This window comes from Carassius gibelio, chromosome B18 (assembly GCF_023724105.1).
Source record: "Carassius gibelio isolate Cgi1373 ecotype wild population from Czech Republic chromosome B18, carGib1.2-hapl.c, whole genome shotgun sequence".
NCBI lineage: Eukaryota > Metazoa > Chordata > Actinopteri > Cypriniformes > Cyprinidae > Carassius > Carassius gibelio.
Genome location: NC_068413.1, coordinates 11,798,379 through 11,804,944, shown reverse-complemented (window position 1 = coordinate 11,804,944; position 6,566 = coordinate 11,798,379).

Genomic DNA, 6,566 nt, shown 5'->3' with positions numbered 1-6,566 from the left:
AATCAGTGTATAACTAAAATATATATCTAGAAGTTAGTCTTAATGGCACAGTTGACTAAATTTTTTTTTAAATTCAGTTTTCAATTTTTGTTCTTATTGGAAAAACATGCATGTGGTGAGATTTCTGCAAAATGACATTGCACTGTTTTCTTGCACGATTCACGTCACTTTCAAGGTGAAACATCCAGTGAAATGTCCAGTGACCTCAAATGTATTTGAAACAGATGAATATGAAATAATGTGGCTTTATTGTTTTAAGTTTTATTGTGACGGTTGTTGTACTTATCACACCATTTCTGGAAATTAAATGTCTGGTAAGTGGCGCTGAAATGGTTAATGCTAATCATGTTTGAAAATAAGGTACAACCTACACTTACCTCTACCCTAAACCTATTGGTAGTGTTAACAAAAGTAAACCTGAGATAAAAATACATTATTGCTGAAACAACAATGCCATTGTAGCTTGCATCTTTAAAGCACTTTTACTGTGCATTGTACATTTCATGGGGCTAGTAGGCCTACCTGAGTGATATAAGTGCAATGCTACCAAATGTCAGAAAAGCCATACATTAAAATTGGTAATGTGATGCAAACATCAAAATGTATTACTACGTGTGAATCATGCATAGTAAAAGCATTTAAAACACAATGAAGTCTTTATAAACTGCTAATCTACCCCGTAATCATAATTTGTGTGAATGAGAGTTATTATTATATATTTGTTTTTAGTGCCACAGAGTGTTTATTTCAGCTGGAAGCTGTAGTGAATTGTACAATTTGTACAGGTATGCTTTTGGCAGAGGCTTGTTTTTCCATTGAGCCTATGTGACTGTCAATGGAAAAAATTACAGTTACACGGGAAGACAGTTTACAGCAACGTTACTGCGACTTTGCCAAATAGGAAGTGTTACTGGATTACCATCCTTTGTTTGTCCTGGAACAACATTTCAATCAACCAATCAAAACCTTCTGATGTCATTAGTGTGTACGGACTAAACACTGATCAATCCATTTGGACCAATCCCATGTTTTTCATCTAGACACACCGCCATGAGGTATGCTATTCTGTCTGTCTTCTTTGGTTTCATCTACATCTCTTAACTGAACATGCAACGCTTTATGTAATGCCTTTTCTAACTGACTTTTAAACAATTTGCATTAGACATTCCCTTGTTTGTTTCATGACTCAAATGTCCATAGATTGTTTGTTTTTTCTAATCCCAGTATATTATGCACACACACATGCACACACAGACAATTCATAGAGCTGCTGTGCTGAGAAGCCATTGATGACTGCCTAGACATGCATTATGCATCAGGAGCGTCAGCTGAATTAAAGAGGCAAAGAATCAGTGGTGTGCTGTGTCTCAGTGCACTTACATCACCTTAGCTTATTCTCACCGGCGTGTAATTTCCTCCTTGATGAAACACAAAATTAAATGTGTGGCCCTGAGAGCAAATGAAAAAGAAATGGATGAGAACAGATATAAATGCCGACAAGTGCCTCTTGGAGGGAGCTACCCACAAAACACAGGATAGTGCTAGACTTAAAATGTTGATCTATCTGTATGATTGAGGGTTTGTCTAACCCTCTCTGCACAGCACAAACCACTGATGTAGAGTGCTAGGAGGCATCATTACATTCACTTTATCAGATGCAGACAGAATTGATGTGTATCCTGGTGGAGTACTATATAAGCGAACACCTTTTAGGTGGAGGAATGGAGCTGAATGTTTAAAACCTCATTATGTAAACACATTCTGGCTTAAAAGCTCAGACTGTCCGATGTTTCTTAAGCAGACATATCAGTTCGGTATGTGCTTTTAATTCACACTTTGCACCTAGAGATGCGTATGGTCAGCAATTGGAATTAATCCAGAGGCAAACTAGAGTTTATCAAAATGACAATGGCTATCAATTTCAAGTTGGTTGAAAGGAGCATGATAAATACTTTGGCTTCAGGACCTAAAGTTAATAATGAATGCATAAACCTTTATACACTTATTATAAAACAATATAATGAATCAGCATATAATGTGAGCAATTAAAGGGACAGTTCACCAAAAAGTAAAAGTATTTTTTTCAAATCTGTATAACTTGATTTCATTAGTAATAACAGACTTTCTGAGCTCCTTTTTTCCCCATACAGTGAAAATGAATGGTATGGTGGTCATGGCCCAGTAGTGCAGAACATAACGGATAGGGCTAATTTAATTATTCCCTGGCTTGTTTATGATTTCTTGTGTCAGTTTCATTGTGTTTTGGCTTGTTTCCATTGTGTTGTGCTAAAGTTAATTTTCGTTGTGTTGTGGCTTGTTTCCATTGTGTTAAGGCTTGCTTCCGTTGTATTGTGTTAAGTTAATTATGTTGTGTTACAGCTGGTTTACATTGTGTTGTGTCTTGTTTCCGTTGTGCTGTGCCAAGTTAATTTCATTGTGTTATGGCTTGTTTACGCTGTGTTGTTGTTAAAGGGGCATTTTTCCCCTTTAAACGTTTTTTTTTTCCAAACGATGTTGATATTTGAAAGCACCAAACCAAACACGCCCATACCCCAACAGGACCTCGCATCTATTTCGAAATATCCGCCCCACATGTATGTACAAATCCATATCAACAACGATTGCAGAAACAAGTGAAGGTGACCCACAAGCACATACAAAAACAAAAGACAACGTGGATAAGTTCAAATCAGCATTACTCACCTATCAAGAAGAAAAAACAATTCAACCTTGGTGTCCAATTTGAGTCCTTCCCACTCCTTTAAAAAAAAAAAAAAAAAAAAACACCTACTATGATATTTTAGCGGGTGCTACCTCTTGCCTGATCGTAACACTTCTATTTAATGTTTGTTTTCTCCATCTGCCATCGCTCTCTATCTATGGTCGGTCTGCTAATATCTCGCTATCGTTACAAGCCACACCCCCTTACTGCTGATTGGCTACAAGTGTGTTTTGGGACTTGGTCGACGCTGTGGTCAAAAGCATTTTTCAAAAATGAAATTTTAAGTTAATTTCATTGTGTTGCAGCTTGTTTCCATTGTGATGTGCTAATTTTATTTCGTTGTGTTGCGACTTATTTCCATTGTATGGCAGTTTGTTTCTCTGGTGTTGTGGTAAGTTAATTTCATTGTGTTGCAGCTTGTTTCCATTGTGCTATGCAAATTTAGTTGTGTTGCGGCTTTTCTCTGTTGTGTTGTGCTAATTTCATTGTGTTGTGGCTTGTTAAAATGTTGAGGAGATTTTGTTTTTTCTGTGCACTAATGAGACACCATAGGATGGAAACTAGGCACTGGTAATCTTTAGAAAGTGCTCTATATGACTTGTGCACTATATTTAAATCTACTGGAGCCATATTGTATGTGTGAGGAAAAAAAAATATTAACTTGCCATTTACAGACAAAATTGCCTTGAAAATCTTGCTTGACAGCCGTGGTCACCATTCTACAACCAGACAGACATTATGTGTCCTAACATCTCACTGTAGTTTATATTGATTTCAAATAACAGAAATTTCATTTTTGGGCAGGTTATTCAAGGGAATTAATTTTTAACTTTTTCGTTTATGGAATGATAACTTTCTCAGAGAATGGGTTCATAAGGGGAGTCCTCAAAATGACACTGTAGCTGCTGTCATCTTTGTTGCAATGGTAACCACTAATAGTAATAGCCATTTTTTATAGAAGTCTTCAATAAATATATATACAGTACAGACCAAAAGTTTAGAGACACCTTCTCATTCAAAGAGTTTTCTTTATTTTCATGACTATGAAAATTGTAGAGTCACACTGAAGGCATCAAGGGCTATTTGACCAAGAAGGAGAGTGAAAGGGTGCTCCGCCAGATGACCTGGCCTCCACAGTCACCAGACCTGAACCCAATCGAGATGGTTTAGGGGTAAGCTGGACCGCAGACAGAAGGCAAAAGGGCCAACAAGTGCTAAGCATCTCTCGGGGAACTCCTTCAAGACTGTTGGAAGACCGTTTCAGGTGACTACCTCTTGACTACCTCTCTTCATCAAGAGAATGCCAAGAGTTTGCAAAGCAGTAATCAAAGCAAAAGGTGGCTACCTTGAAGAACCTAGAATATGACATATTTTCAGTTGTTTCACACTTTTTTGTTATGTATATAATTCCAGATATAATTACACATGTTTTAATTCATAGTTTTGATGCCTTCAGTGTGAATCTACAATTTTCATAGTCATGAAAATAAAGAAAACTCTTTGAATGAGAAGGTGTGTCCAAACTTTTGGTCTGTACTGCATATATATATATATATATATATATATATATATATATATATATATGTGTGTGTGTGTGTGTGTGTGTGTGTGTGTGTGTGTGTGTGTGTGTGTGTGTGTGTGTGTGTGTGTGTGTGTGTGTGTGTGTGTAAAATTTGAAATAGAAGGTTTTAATTTATTTACTTATTTTTGCTGCATCCCATAACAGTAATATTAATCTAAAATGAAAACAATGAAAGGTCACATATATATCTGTACCACTTTAGAAAAGGAAAGGACATGATGTGTGGCCAACAATGGTGTCCCATAATAAGAATTAGTGCTCGGCATTTTAGCCATCCAAGTGCACATACACAGCAGTGAGTTGTGAACACACACTACCAGAGCAATGGGAAGCCATTTTTGAGGATTGGTGCCTTGCTCAAGGGTCTCACCTCGTTTGTGGTATTGAAGGGGGAGAGAGCGCTGGTCATTCACTCTGCCCACCTACAATCCGTGCCAGTACCAAGACTTAAACCAGTGACCTTTGGGTTACACTCTATAACCATCAGGCCACGGCTGTCCCAATGAAGGCCCTTTATGATAAAGTCACATCAGTTAAAGGGATAGTTCACCCAAAAATTAAAACTACCCCATGATTAACTTACCCTCAAGACATCCTAGGTGTGTATGACTTTCTCTTTTCATACGAATACAGTCAGAATTGAATAATAATAAAATGTCCGGTCTTTTCCAAGCTTTATAATGGCATTGAACGGTGGTCGAGATATTGAAGCAAAATAAAGTGCATCCATCCATAATAAAAAATACTCCACACGGCTCCAAGGGGTTAATAAAATAAAAGTGAGTTCATGTGTTTGAGGAAGAAAAATATCCCTATTTAAAAAAAAAAAAAAAGTAATCTCTAGCTTCAGCTAATTGTCGTACGCATCAGTCTCACGAAAAACATGTTTTGTTTACAGCACAGGAAAACCAGTCTCCTCTTGGCTTATATCAAAATCCTCTGACATTTTTCTTTACAAGTCTCTTGACAAGTGTTTTGTTTTGCTCTCTCCTCAGCACTTCAACGTTCATCACTTCTCATAGATTACACTACACGTGTATGACAGTTAGCAGAAGCTAGAAATTACAGTTTGTAAAGTTTTAAATATGGATATTTTTCTTAAACAAATGCTTCGCTTTGCCACAGAAGGCCTTTATTAACCCCCAGGAGACATGAGGAGCACCTTTTATGATGGATGGATGCTTCCAAATCTCAAACACCATTCCCTCCTATTATAAAGTTTGGAACAACTAAAATATGTTTTAGAATTATTTATAATTGTTATTTTTTGTTAACTAATGTTGGTAACATTGGTAATTTTTGTCCATATATGACACAACACATTGCCACAAACTTTTTAGTTCCTTTTATAAAGCCGGGATTATTTAAAACTTTGTGTGTATATATATATATATATATATATATATATATATATATATATATATATATATGTGTGTATGAATGGAATTTGAAATGGAATATCAATTTAGTTATTGACATTTGGTGCATGTACCAACATCCATTTAATATCCAACTAATGAAAAATATATAATAACTTCACATAGGCTACTAGATGACAGGCACTTTACACACAAAATTATACTCCTGATTAGCATAAAAAATATATCTATATTACAAACGTGTGAGTGGCAAAGATAAGAATCAACAAGTGATTAGGCAGTGATTCATGTCAGTGACATGTCATTCTCTCTCAGTGTCTAATGGGTGTGTTGTTAGATTGGAGGAGGGTCCTGCAGAGTCTTGTATGCACAGCTGTAGGGGTACGTCTTTTCTTTCCTTTGTGATGTCCAGTCACCAAGGCCAGAGCTAAAATTACTACATCTGCAAGCCAATTATCGACCCTTCACAATTCTTCACAGCTTTTCTGTCTGGCAGACGGAAGATGGCAGCTGCTCTGAGAGCTGTGATGGACAACAAAAAAAAAAAAAAGAAAAAGATATTTGGCCCGGATCCTTCAGATTGGAGTATGCAGGTTCTGAATAAGAATCATATCTCATAGATCCAATGCTAATGCACTTCATGTCACTCTTCAGTGGCTCAGGTGTTTAGTGGTGCGAGACTGTGTATGTGGAATTGCAGATGTGATTTCAAAGCAATTTTACGAGTTGGCAGGACTCCTCGAAACACTTTAGACTAAATCACTTTTAATTAGGCAAGGAAAAAGCGTAAAACCAGAAAACTACAAGTTGCCTAAATACATATTTTGCTGGAGGAGCTCAGTTGCTTTTTCCAGAAGCTCCAAAATAAAAAAAAAGTATAATT